The sequence below is a fragment of the Phoxinus phoxinus genome, assembly GCF_949152265.1.
Source record: "Phoxinus phoxinus genome assembly, chromosome: 2".
Lineage (NCBI taxonomy): Eukaryota > Metazoa > Chordata > Actinopteri > Cypriniformes > Leuciscidae > Phoxinus > Phoxinus phoxinus.
The window spans coordinates 25,535,888-25,550,000 of NC_136877.1; the positions used below are offsets into that span (position 1 = coordinate 25,535,888).

A 14,113-nucleotide genomic window follows, 5' to 3' on the forward strand; every position below is an offset into this window, starting at 1 on the left:
CCCTAATAAGCAAGATCATTTCTTCAGGACACCAATCATTATCTGTGATTGCAGCAATGGCAATGAAAGACAAACTTTTATATGCAAAACACCTAAGATGGTAAACGTGTCTATAATAAAGCCTCTTGCCATAAAGTGCTGTTGACATGAGCTCCTGTGAAGTGCTAATTAGTAATAGCTAAGGTGCTCTCATTTCACACTACATCTTAAATGTCACTAACAATGTGTGTACCACTGTAGTCATCAATTAACAATACCCTTTAAAACCATATTAATTGGTCTTTCAACTTTAGTCCTGGGGACATGATTTGTAAGCTACTAAATAAAAGGTTCTTTTATAGAGGGCAACCCTCCTCTGTTTCATAGGGACTAGTGTTTGTTTTGCACTTCAAAGGACACCCACACTTTTCCCACATATGAGGTTTCTTATGTGGAAAGGTTTCACTTGTCGTAGATGTTTTGCAGTGGTCATCTGATCTCTGCAAAGCTTTGGAGAGGTCTGTGGAGGTTTGGGTCGAGTGGCTGATTCTCCCCATCGCAGCTGGATACGGTGGCAGAGGCTTTGATGGCTGGATGAACACAAGCCAGCTTTAGTAGAGTGAAATCAGAGGTGAACAAACAAGCGGAGATTGAGTATTGGTGGGTGGGATGACCCTCAGCGCACAGGCATCTCGGGTTTAGCTAAGAGATGGGTGTATGTCTTTGTTAATTTCTTTTTTTTTTTTTTCTTCTTCGGCAAAGTATCCCAAAGCCCAATACCAAACGTAAGCAAATAGCCCCAATTAATTTTTTTAGAAAAGTAAAACACAAACAGTCTCTTGTATCTTGTGATGTTATTATTTTATTTGTATTTTTCTGTTCATAGTAGTTTAGTTGAGTGCTTTGACAAGAATTCCTTGTTTCAGGCTGTGGTTTATTATCATATCTGCCAAATATAATGTGCACTATTAAAGTAACTTGTATGTTAATTGATTTTGGGGTCTTTCTGGATGTAATCAAAATTTGAGTTATATTCTTTTTCATGACACATCTGCTTTTATAATTAGCATAGTTTGATTAATTATAAAATTCAGCAATTAATGATGTGACACATGATTTAGACTCAGTGATTAGTATTCAAGTCATTATGTATAACCTCTGGTGTTTCGCTTATTTGAATACTTAATAAATAGGAGTTTCCAAGCTGATGAAAGCTTATAATGTATTCAGAATTACCGAAGCACATATCAGAGAACCAAAGTCTTGTGTCTATTAGTTCTACCATATTATAAGAACTTATAATTGGAATCTCTCATCAATCAGAAAATAGTACTTTGGATCGGTGTTATTTTAGTTTTATTTAGTATTTATTAATATTTTATATTAGTTATTTTTATATTTTCAGCTATCATTTTGGCGTACCTTTTTATTTTGATATGTGCTTGTCATAACTATTTTTATTTGTTTTGTCTAATGCTTCTATTTAGCTTTATCTCTTTTTCAGTTTTTAGTAATTTTAGTACTAAAGCTTTCATCTAATATGTATGTTTAATTTTATTTCAGCTGTATTGAAATTACTGAAATTATTATTTTTTTAAATGGTTTTAGATTTAGTTGACGATATCAGCACTGCTTTGACTGTAGCTTGATATGATATTCTGCTGATAGAGCAAATCCTCTTGTGTCATACACTACACTGCTGTGCATGAGTTCTGATTCATTAATACTGTAAATTAATCTTATGGAAGCTTTAGCTGACTCATGAAAGACAGGTTTGAATAATAAAATAATTTGTTTTGGATCATCATCTGGTCGCATTCCGTTTGCTTGTTTGTGTCTCTGAAATAACGGAAGGAAGTCAGATGTATGGTATAGTCAGATTGACGTTTGATCAGAGTCAGTCTTCTTTTGTTGTCTTGCCTCAGTTTCCTTGCCAGAACAGTGGTATATACAGCCCATGTGTAAAACAACCAGAGTCACTGATTATTGTTTATATTATAATTTTTATTACTATTTCTTTCTTTCTACTTTCCAAATGCAGGGAAATCTCATCATTCAGATACATAGGCCTTTTAAATGACTTTGTTCCGTTGTTTGACTGCAGCCCCAGCAAATTTAACACACCATTAGAGAGAATAAGGGAGTAGTTTAATGTGTTTCTGCCTAGTAAACCAAATGTTGCCATCTATACAATTTCGACTGAAAAATATTAAAAGAACAAAACACTCATCATTATAGGAGCCATATTTCCTCGGAGAGTATCACACATTTGAAAGGTTACTCCGACTGGACTAAACAGCTGTGGCTTCAGCATATGAACAATAATAAACATAATTTTTTATTATAACTTTATTTGAAATGTAATGTGCCTTAATTGCTAGAACATAAAATGATTTCTTTATGGATAATGCTTTAATCTGTCCGTAAAGTAATAGTGGCTTCTATTGTGGATTTTTTCCCCCCTGCACAGCCCGTTGCTGCTCTACAGAGGATATGTTGGTTAATCAGCCATTCAATAAATACAGGTGAAAGAGCTGTGCCAGGCTTGGCTTCGGTCCAGACACGCTCTGGCGAGGCTCTTGAGCACCCAAAGAGTCGAGTTGTATCTGTTGGAGGGTCAAGCATTTTAAAAGCCCAATTTCTTCTTGTAGCTGAGTGACACAAATAACGCTGCTTACTGGAGCATTCGGACTCACAACAGCTCCCAGAACAACATGCTGGGCCATATGCTGGTCTACTCATCAAATCCCAACACACCCCGATTGCTTGATGTTTCGTATGAGCCTGAGATCCCAATGATATCACCAGGCATGTAAATGGATTTGTGTCTTTACAGTTAGATAATATAGAATTAAATAATGAATTATGTAATATAGGCCTACAACATATAGGCTACTTTCTCATTAGACTGGATTTATTTATTTATCGGCCAATTTATTGTTGATTTTCTTGCACACTGAAGAAGTTCATCGTGATAGTGTACCTTGTGCTGTTCCTGGCGGATTCATCTGCTTTATCCTTCTGGAAGATTGCATTGGTAGAAATGAGTGGCTGAAGTTTTTTTTTTAACAAGTCCTACAATAATTTTGAATCCGACCTTTACAGTTTGTGTAACATGTTTGAGAGCGGTTTGTTTTGTGAACCTGTCACAATGTAATTCAGACTTTGCAAAGAGGCTGTTATTGAAGGACGGTGTTGTTAGAAACTACATTGGACCTCAAGGCAGCTTGCAAATAATAAAACAGTAAAATATTGTGTAAATGCTTTCGTCTGTCTTGATTCATACTAGTCCAATTTTTGTGAAGACAGACTGACAGACTTGGATAATGCAAGCATGACTTCGTCCATTATGTAGGCCTAATCTGACTACAATTAGACTCAGCATTGTGCGCTTTGCTTCAAAAGACACATGCTATCCATATAAATCTTCAAATATTAAATTACACATCGTGCCATGTTTGACATAAAGATGCAGACTATAAAAATCCTTAGCTGAATTATGCATCATCAATACTCCATAGGAACAAATGAGGCCAGTCGCCTGCACAAGCTCTGACATGTAGGGTACCTGATGATGACCGAAATTAGCTGTTATCATTAAGAAACTCTGAGAACCTTGACCGGAACCTTTCATGTTTATTCCAACACCTTCAATTCCTCTCACTTTTCAATGGCCAATCCATGTTTTTTTTTCACAGCTTAACAGTATGATCTATTTTTATGTAGTCTTATATTGTGTCATTTTCATCAAAACAAAATGGAACCTGAAGAAAAATGCTGACCCCAATTTATTAGTATTCAAATAATCTAGGCTTATCTTAGACATTCTTCTTGCACACGCATGCAACATAACCTATTCAAATGCATTATGTGTTTCTGCTTATAACATGTACATTTAAAATGTGTGTTTACCTTGCAAATTGCACATCTACTGTGGTCTCAATACTGACTTCTTTATATGAGTGCATTTGATTTCAGATTACCTATTTTGATTATTCTGCAGTGATGTAATTGAAAATTATTTTGCTCTCATGCAAGTGTAACCGGCAGAGTAACTGCTGTATTAAGTTTGTCCTTGTTTTCCCACCGTAGCCCTCTTCCCCTCAGCCACGCCCTCTAGTTAGCTTGTAAGTGGCTAGTCATGCATTAGCGTCAATGGCATTTTGTATAAAACCAGCACATCGGGTGGAAAACTAAGAATCCCTCGGCTCGTACATCTTCTTTTCACTGTGTTCACTGTGCTGTCGCCTATGAAAGGTATGTGTCAACACTCCATTTTTATTGCAAACGTGTTATTCTGGCTAGCTGTGCGTGAAGTGGAACTGTTTGACAACAATAACAATGTTTGACTGTGTACCAGACGCTTCCGGGTAGCATATTGTTGGTCTACCGAAGGTCTTGGGTGGAAGACGCTGTGCGCGCGTGGTCTGTCATGTCTATTGGAAGACGTGTGGAGGTAACATTGGCCGTATGGCTCACAGTAATAGAGCAATGCTCGCCATGTAGTGTGTTTATATATGTATGTTTACAGTAAGTTGATCTACGATAAATGACTTTCACTGTAAATCCTTGGGAATGTGACCAATCAACAGCCTTAATGTATAATGAGCTATTTTGTATGTGAACTATGCTTGTGTGTGTTTTCATGTAGGTTCGCATACGGGGGAAGTAACCAGGGAGCCCCATTTCCGTTTGTGTTCAGTGTTGTATTCCTAGAGGTAAAAAGAAATCTTGGTTATTGTAACTGTATCATTTATCATTGACTGATACGGGTTTAGGTTGTATTTACTGTACACAATGGATTTTAATTGTGTTTGTTCTCCCTTCAGAAAGATTGTCACTGCTGCTTTGCCTCCTGTGAATTTAATGTGATTGTAGCTTTTGCTTTATTTTGGTTCTTTTTATTTTATTTGTTTTTGTGCGTGTCTGTAATAGGTGTGGTATTGGCTGCCCCAGTAGCTTGCTGTGGTATGGTGGTAAGGCTAACATTTAGCTTTGCTTATTCCGGATCTAGCCAGTTAGTTTGATAGTAACACCAATCTTTCCTTCTCTTCTCCGGAGAACCAGTGTTGGAGCTGTTCGTGGGGCTGGTCGCTGGGTTTGAGTCCTCCTCTCCTCGCATTGCACACAGTATTTGTAGTGGTAACGTGCACCTCACTATTTGCAGTGATCACTCTTTGTAGTTCCTGTGCCTGTGTGTGTGTGTGTGTGTGTGCGTGTGTCTGTGTGAATAGGCAACAGAACCAGCAGCACGGGTGGTGTGTCGGTTTCACTTCTCTTCCAGGACAGGTAACCTCTCCTGAACAGCTGCTCCATTTTAAACCATTATTTGTTTGTATTTTGATATTCCTGGTGGCAGCCACTACCCTCCTCTGGCTGGCCTATGGGGCCTAAGCTGTATCGCCTCGCACTATTTTGAGAGATAAACCCCAGACTGTTTTTTACTGAATTATTTAATAATAAATATTTTCATACTTTTATACTGAAATACCACGTCTCTGTCATTACTTTAGTATCTGTGTGTGAGAGCCCTCTTGTCTAAATCAAGGTGCTGGAGGTCTAGTTAAAAGACATCTTGGCGTGAAAGGCCCCAGGTGGCGTAGTCGAGCACCCTAGAGTCAATACCTTTGTCATTTGATCTCCGTAGGTCACAATCTGGCGTAGTCGGCAGGGTTAGTTTACAGAGACGTGGGTTTCACTTGGTTGTTTTGTTTTGTTTTTCCATATTTTTATTTGTTGTTGTGATAGAGGCAAAGCAGCAGCTGGCACATCGGGGGATTTGACAACTCTACCTGGAGGCACCGCATCCTCTTGTGTCCACCCCCGGAGTAACCTAGCCCTTCTGTTTCAGCTATGGCTGAAGAGTTACAGGAACTGAGGGAGCAGGTGCGGCAGCTTCAAGTGGACAAGGAGCGATTGTTGTATCTCCCTAGAGAAAGGAAATGTCCTGTGTTCAGGGGCAGATCAGGGGTTGCTATTGACGAATGGGTGGAAGAAGTGAATGCTTGTGTGCGTGCTAGACATTTGAGTTCACGTGACCAGGCCTATTTTATGTTTGATCATTTGGATGGTGAAGCAAAGGATGAGATACGCTATAGGCCTAGGGAAGAGAGGGAAAACCCTGAGCGAATTATATCCGCCCTGAAAGACCTTTATGGATGTTCAACATCTTATGTTGCCTTACAAGAGCAGTTTTTCTCCCGGAAACAACTAGATGGGGAGTCCCTACAGGAGTATTCTCACGCTCTTCTCTCTTTAATGGATAAGGTTAAACAAACTTCCCCTGAATCAGTGCCCCAATCTGACTTGCTGCTGCGTGATCAGTTTGTAGAGCATGTCATTGACTCTGATCTTCGTAGAGAATTGAAGCGGTTGGTACGTCAGACCCCAGGGCTGTCTATGTTGGAGGTGCGGGCTGCAGCCATTCGGTGGGAGCGGGAAGGTAGGCCCAGTGATGTCACCCGAGGTAGAAGTTATTCAGTCCCTTCTCTCTGTGCTATGCAGACCTCTAGGGGCCAGTATATTCCCTCTTCCCCTGTGAATCCAGCTAGTTCCGAATTGGCAGAATTGAGAGCGATGTTACTGAAACAACAGGAACAGATTAATCTATTAACTAGAAGTTTGACTGTTTTGCAGGGGCCTGTAGGCCAGGTTAGGTCCAGCCGCCCTTCCCCTGTCATCTGTAGGCGATGTCAAAAACCCGGTCACTATGCAAGAGAGTGTGACAATGAGCGAGTAACTTCAGCCCAGCCCTTAGCTCCTCGTCATCGTCAGGCTGACTCCATTCCCCCTTCTCAGATGTCGGAAAACTAGCTCCCTCCAATGTGCAGAGCCACACGTTGGGTGGGGGCAGTATGGGCTCCCAGCGTCAAACCCCGGCACGCCATACTGTGTCATCTCTTGTTGGACAGTGTCCCAAGGTAGCTGTTAGGGTAGGGGGAGTAAATGTTAACTGTTTATTGGATACAGGGTCCATGGTGTCCACTATGGTGGAAAGTTTCTTTTTAGATAATTTTCAAGACCAGCTCCAGCATTGTCATTGGTTGCAGCTTCGCGCTGCAAATGGTTTAGAAATACCCTACACAGGTTATGCAGAGTTAACCGTCGAGTTGCTGGGAAGGGTAATTCCCTATCGTGGCTGGTTGGTAGTCAAGGATCCCCCAGGTCAGTCTCTTCCATCTGCAGTGCCCGGTGTGTTGGGAATGAATATAATTCGAGAATGCTATGATGAGCTATTTGGTCAGCATGGACCCGCTCTGTTTGATCTCCCACCGGTGGTTCACGCTTCACCTCCATGGCAGAGAGCCCTGCAGCATTGCCACTTAGCCCAGTTCAATTTCCCGGGAACTAAGACAGGGGTTGTTAAAGTTCGGGGTCGGAGGCCCATCCATATACCTGGGGGTACTGTTAAGTTGGTGCCTGCCACCTGCTCTCCCCAGTTTTGTAACGCCCCTGCGGTTCTTCTTGAACCATCTACCAATTCGTTACCAGAGGGTCTTCTTGTTTCACCTGCCCTAGTTCATGTAGAGCGAGGTACAGCTTTTATTCCCATTATTAATGTTGGATTTACCCGTGCTACCCTTTACCCCCGTAGTTTAATAGGAGTGGTGGCCCATGTCACAGTCGAAAGCCTCCCTACAGGCATTACTGAGGTTGTTCAGGGAACTAATACTGTTACGGCCACCCTTAACTCTCACACTGGGCAGGTTGATAGTGTGAAGGAGCAGATTCAAGCTATGGATCTATCCGTGCTCTCAGAGTCTGAACAAGAACACGTGAGGGCCTTCCTGTTGAAGCATGAGTCAGTTTTTTCAGCTTTTGAGGGTGATCTTGGCTGTACCGACCTGCTGTCACATGACATTCCCTTGTTAGATGAGCAGCCTGTTAGGCAGCGGTATAGACGTCTCCCCCCTTCGGACTATGATGCTGTGAAGGCCCACTTACAGCAGCTTTTAGACAGTCAGGTCATCCGGGAAAGTAGTAGCCCCTATGCCTCTCCCATTGTCCTGGTAAGGAAGAGGGACGGCAGCCTTCGTATGTGTGTGGATTACCGACAACTCAATCGCAAGACACGGAGGGATGCCTTTCCACTTCCCCGCATAGAGGAGTCCTTAGATGCATTGTCTGGGGCACAGTGGTTTTCCACGCTGGATTTAACTAGTGGCTATAACCAGGTACCAGTGACTGAGAAAGACCGCCCAAAGACCGCTTTTTGCACGCCCTTTGGGCTATTTGAGTTCAACCGAATGCCTTTTGGGCTGTGCAATGCTCCAGGCACTTTCCAGCGGTTAATGGAGAGGATGTTTGGAGCCCAAAACTGTCAGTCCCTCTTGTTGTACCTGGATGACATCATTGTGTTCTCGTCTAGCGTGGATGACCACATGACCCGTCTAGACCTGGTGTTGAGTCGACTCCAGAAAGAAGGATTGAAGGCGAAACTGGAGAAATGTTGTTTCTTTAGGAAGGAGGTCCAGTATCTGGGCCATTTAATCTCCCGTGAAGGTGTTTCTACGGATCCAGCCAAGGTGTCTGCCGTTGCCAACTGGCCCCATCCTACCAATGTCTCAGAGTTGAGGTCCTTTCTCGGATTTGCAAGTTACTATAGGCGGTTTGTTGAGGGATTTTCAAAACTAGCAGCTCCATTACATCGTCTGGTAGCTGAACTGGCAGGGACTAAGATGAGAAAGGGCCATGGACCACAGCTGGATGGAGCCTGGACAGACTCTTCCGAGCAGAGCTTCCAGGAGTTGAAGAGGAGGTTAGTGAATTCACCTACTTTGGCTTTTGCTAATTTCACTCTCCCCTTCATCCTTGAGGTGGACGCCAGCCATGTTGGTCTTGGAGCAGTGCTCTCGCAAGAACAGGATGGTAAAGTTCGCCCAATTGCCTATGCCAGCCGGAGTCTTAGCCCTGCCGAGAAGAACTATAGTTCCATGAAGCTGGAATTCCTGGGCATGAAATGGGCCATGACAGAGAAGTTCCGGGAGTACTTGTGGGGCCAACAGTGTACAGTCTGGACAGATAACAACCCTTTGAGCCATCTGGATACAGCTAAGTTGGGCGCGACCGAACAGCGATGGGTAGCTGAGTTGTGTGCGTACAATTACACCATTCGCTACCGTTCTGGTCGCTCAAATAAGAATGCAGACTCTCTGTCCAGACAGCCCCCTGCAGAACGCCCCAACCCTGTTTCAGGACCATCGGCTACAGGAACTGCTCTACCGGTGCTCGTGCAACAAGCTGCCCGACGAGAGGGGTGTCTTCAGGTGACCCAAGAGACCATGTCTGTCTTTCCTTCTCATAACGCTGAGGACCTAAAGGCTCTGCAAGAGGCGGATCCTACTATCAGTGCTTTCCTCCCATTCTGGCGGGTACAGCAACCACCTAACTCTACAGCCCGGGAACGTCTGCCTGGACCAACTAAGGTACTATTTCGCCACTGGGATCGCATGGTGGAAACCGCTGGTTTGCTGTACCGCCGAATTCACCGGCCTGACGGGGGTGAGGAAGTTTATCAACTCCTGCTACCAGGATGCTTAAAGGGCGAAGTGCTGAAGCAGCTCCACGATGAACACGGTCATCAGGGCATTGAACGTACCTCTGAGTTAGTGCGGCAGAGGTGCTATTGGCCAGGGATGAGGGACGACATTAAACAGTGGTGCCTAGACTGTGTGAGATGTACCCTCGCAAAGTCCGCTCACCCCAAGCCCTATGCGCCCATGGGACACCTGCTGGCGTCTCGTCCCAACCAGATCCTAGCAGTGGACTTCACCTTTCTGGAACCTTCCAGAGATAATAAAGAACAGGTTTTAATTATAACTGATGTGTTTTCTAAATTCACACAGGCGGTGCCTACCCGGGATCAGAAGGCGGCGACTGTGGCCAACGTGCTGGTCCGGGAGTGGTTCTTCCGGTACGGGGTCCCTGCTCGTCTCCATTCTGACCAAGGCCGCAGTTTTGAGAGTGCGGTTATTTATCAGCTGTGCAGCCTATACGGGGTCCAAAAGACCCGGACAACACCCTACCATCCGCAGGGAAATGGCCAGTGTGAGCGGTTTAATCGCACAATGCACGATCTGTTGCGAACGCTCTCGGCTGAGCAGAAGAGCCGCTGGCCTGAGTATCTACCTCAGTTGGTGTTCAGCTATAACACCACCATCCACCAGTCAACGGGTGAGTCCCCACATTTTATAATGTTTGGTCAGGAGCCTCAACTACCTGTTGATTTCCTTTTGGGCAGAGTACCAGAACTGGAAGGTGGCAGAGTGAGTGAGTGGGTGCAGGAACATCAGAGACGTCTAACTGTGGCCTTTCATGGTGCCAGGGAACGGTTGCAGGCGGCTGCCGCACGGAGGAAGGAACGGCATGACCGAGGAGCCCATAATGTGCCATTGGAGGTGGGGCAGTTCGTTTATCTCCGGGACCATGGAGTGAGAGGGCGCACCAAGATCCAGGATGCCTGGAGCCCAACCCTACATCAAGTGGTCCGAGCCCCACCCCCTGGTGGTGTGGTATACTCCGTAGCCCCCATACATGACCGCAACGGGAGTCGGCAAGTACATCGAATGATGCTGAAGCTTGCCCGTCAAAATCACTGTCCGGAGCCTTCCGGCGTACCCTTGGAGCCTACGACATCAGCTGATCATGAGACCGAAGATGATCACGCTGGTCAGTGGGTCGTGGTGAGAGCACCCGGAATCCAGACACAGCCTGTCCATCTCGACCTTGTTGCCTCTCCCCCTGAATTGTCTGGTCCAGCCAGTCCCTTGGTGCAAGTCGAACTGCCTGCCCTGGTTCCAGTGACTCCTATAGTAGCTAGCCCCGATCACGGTGTCCTAGCTCCCCGTAGAACCTCCCGGACCACCGCCGGAAGACATGGAAATCTCCATAACCTCCCAGTGTCAGTGGTGAGTAGGGCAGACGGGGCTACGAACTCCCAGGTACCTGGCTCTAGCAGTAGGGTGACGGCAGCTTTCAGACCCTGGTGTTAGTAGAAAGTTATTTGTTTTATTTATGGTTATACACTTTGTGTGCTTTCTTTTTATTTATCTGCGGGACGCCGATAAAGAATGGGGGGGTAGAATGTAACCGGCAGAGTAACTGCTGTATTAAGTTTGTCCTTGTTTTCCCACCGTAGCCCTCTTCCCCTCAGCCACGCCCTCTAGTTAGCTTGTAAGTGGCTAGTCATGCATTAGCGTCAATGGCATTTTGTATAAAACCAGCACATCGGGTGGAAAACTAAGAATCCCTCGGCTCGTACATCTTCTTTTCACTGTGTTCACTGTGCTGTCGCCTATGAAAGGTATGTGTCAACACTCCATTTTTATTGCAAACGTGTTATTCTGGCTAGCTGTGCGTGAAGTGGAACTGTTTGACAACAATAACAATGTTTGACTGTGTACCAGACGCTTCCGGGTAGCATATTGTTGGTCTACCGAAGGTCTTGGGTGGAAGACGCTGTGCGCGCGTGGTCTGTCATGTCTATTGGAAGACGTGTGGAGGTAACATTGGCCGTATGGCTCACAGTAATAGAGCAATGCTCGCCATGTAGTGTGTTTATATATGTATGTTTACAGTAAGTTGATCTACGATAAATGACTTTCACTGTAAATCCTTGGGAATGTGACCAATCAACAGCCTTAATGTATAATGAGCTATTTTGTATGTGAACTATGCTTGTGTGTGTTTTCATGTAGGTTCGCATACGGGGGAAGTAACCAGGGAGCCCCATTTCCGTTTGTGTTCAGTGTTGTATTCCTAGAGGTAAAAAGAAATCTTGGTTATTGTAACTGTATCATTTATCATTGACTGATACGGGTTTAGGTTGTATTTACTGTACACAATGGATTTTAATTGTGTTTGTTCTCCCTTCAGAAAGATTGTCACTGCTGCTTTGCCTCCTGTGAATTTAATGTGATTGTAGCTTTTGCTTTATTTTGGTTCTTTTTATTTTATTTGTTTTTGTGCGTGTCTGTAATAGGTGTGGTATTGGCTGCCCCAGTAGCTTGCTGTGGTATGGTGGTAAGGCTAACATTTAGCTTTGCTTATTCCGGATCTAGCCAGTTAGTTTGATAGTAACACCAATCTTTCCTTCTCTTCTCCGGAGAACCAGTGTTGGAGCTGTTCGTGGGGCTGGTCGCTGGGTTTGAGTCCTCCTCTCCTCGCATTGCACACAGTATTTGTAGTGGTAACGTGCACCTCACTATTTGCAGTGATCACTCTTTGTAGTTCCTGTGCCTGTGTGTGTGTGTGTGTGTGTGCGTGTGTCTGTGTGAATAGGCAACAGAACCAGCAGCACGGGTGGTGTGTCGGTTTCACTTCTCTTCCAGGACAGGTAACCTCTCCTGAACAGCTGCTCCATTTTAAACCATTATTTGTTTGTATTTTGATATTCCTGGTGGCAGCCACTACCCTCCTCTGGCTGGCCTATGGGGCCTAAGCTGTATCGCCTCGCACTATTTTGAGAGATAAACCCCAGACTGTTTTTTACTGAATTATTTAATAATAAATATTTTCATACTTTTATACTGAAATACCACGTCTCTGTCATTACTTTAGTATCTGTGTGTGAGAGCCCTCTTGTCTAAATCAAGGTGCTGGAGGTCTAGTTAAAAGACATCTTGGCGTGAAAGGCCCCAGGTGGCGTAGTCGAGCACCCTAGAGTCAATACCTTTGTCATTTGATCTCCGTAGGTCACACAAGCATGGAGCAGGCCAGGGTAATATAGTAGTTTCCTCTAGTAGTTCAGGCATCTGCAAGTTTTTGTGCTAGTTGTGTTCATCTAATGGCTTGCTCTTTATGTTGTACAATTTTCACAGTCTAGAACTCAGGGACAACCTTTTGTGCTTATCTTATTGTAATTTTTTAGTCTACAGTCTAGCCATGTAACCCGGAGCACAGAGAGACAGACAAAATAACATGGACTAACCTTAAATCATTCAAGCAATCTCTTACATCTTTGCCAATTAGCTGGTGATGGGAAGAAAACTAAAAACAAGGATGTTTATAACCAATCTGAAGCCCTGGTTATGGCATCAGATAGATGAAAGCAGCACATAGATCATTAAACATCTTGCTAGTACAGGAAATGCCCTGTTTCCCTGTGTTAATTTACAGCCGGTTCGCTGATGGGACAGGGAGAGAAAAATATCCTTGGTGATGTACAGTAATAGGCGAGCAGATTGCTTCATTCGAGGGAGTGGGGGTTTGCTGATAGCAGGTTAGGCTTCTGGTGTTAGAGTGTGTGTGAGTGGACAAGGGAGAGTGATAGGGAGAGAGCCCAGACTCTTTGCCTACAATGCAGATCATTAGTGGCAGCATGGCCTGGCTAGCGTCCTAGCTCACTAGCCTCAGATGGCACAGAGCAGGCCAAGCTGTTCAGCTGGCAGAGAGACAGCCAGGACCAGGTGAGTTTGGCTCCCTTTCCCTCTCCTCTCTTGATATCCTCTGCTTCAACCACTCCTCCCTTTCTCGCTGCATGATTTGCCCACTGAGTCTGGTTATCCCTGACTGAGCAGTGAGTTGGGCGTGTTGCTTGGCATGGCTAGCTGCGCTCGCTCCGGATTTGCATGAGAAAGTAGTCTTCCATCTATCAGACACCATTGACCTTAGCTTTGTTCAGGCAGAGAAGGTGAACACTGAATTCACCGCTAGCTTTCTTAACCGTTCTAGAAGTAGCACCTGGGTCAATGACGTGACACTCGATTTGTTTTATCCTGTCGAGTAATAATACATGATGAATATCAAAATGAATATTAAAATTGCATTTAATGCTTATAATGACTTGAATACGCCCCTTCTATGAAGAACATAATCTTAATTTATGTATTAATATTACTTTAGATATTCAGTTTTTTTTTTGTGGGGGGGGGGGGGGGGGGGTTAAATATTTTAGCATTATTTTTGTTATATTTTTGCCCACACATTTATATGTTCCGACCAACATGTAGAAAAACAGAAATCCCCCATAAAACATAAAACAAAATTATATCATAGAGAGATAGAGAGGACCCCATGCAGACTGTCATGGTCAACATCTGATAATTTGACCTTTTAAAGGGGTCCTTATGCTTTTCCATTTTTTTCCTAGGTAGTGTGTTATGTTGCTGTTTGAGCATAAAAAAGATCTGCAAGG

General features: G+C 44.2%; 2 long non-coding RNA genes across 2 annotated transcripts; both read left to right on the forward strand.

Annotated features, from left to right (window-relative positions):
* Window positions 1-4,224: 4,224 nt before the first annotated feature.
* LOC306994377 lies at window positions 4,225-5,124 on the forward strand. Its single transcript, XR_013796674.1, has 3 exons — window positions 4,225-4,236; window positions 4,340-4,435; window positions 4,631-5,124. It is a non-coding gene; the product is annotated as an uncharacterized lncRNA (long non-coding RNA).
* A 6,145-nt stretch (window positions 5,125-11,269) lies between these two features.
* On the forward strand, window positions 11,270-12,169 carry LOC306985267. The gene is made up of 3 exons (XR_013794778.1): window positions 11,270-11,281; window positions 11,385-11,480; window positions 11,676-12,169. It is a non-coding gene; the product is annotated as an uncharacterized lncRNA (long non-coding RNA).
* Window positions 12,170-14,113: the final 1,944 nt, after the last annotated feature.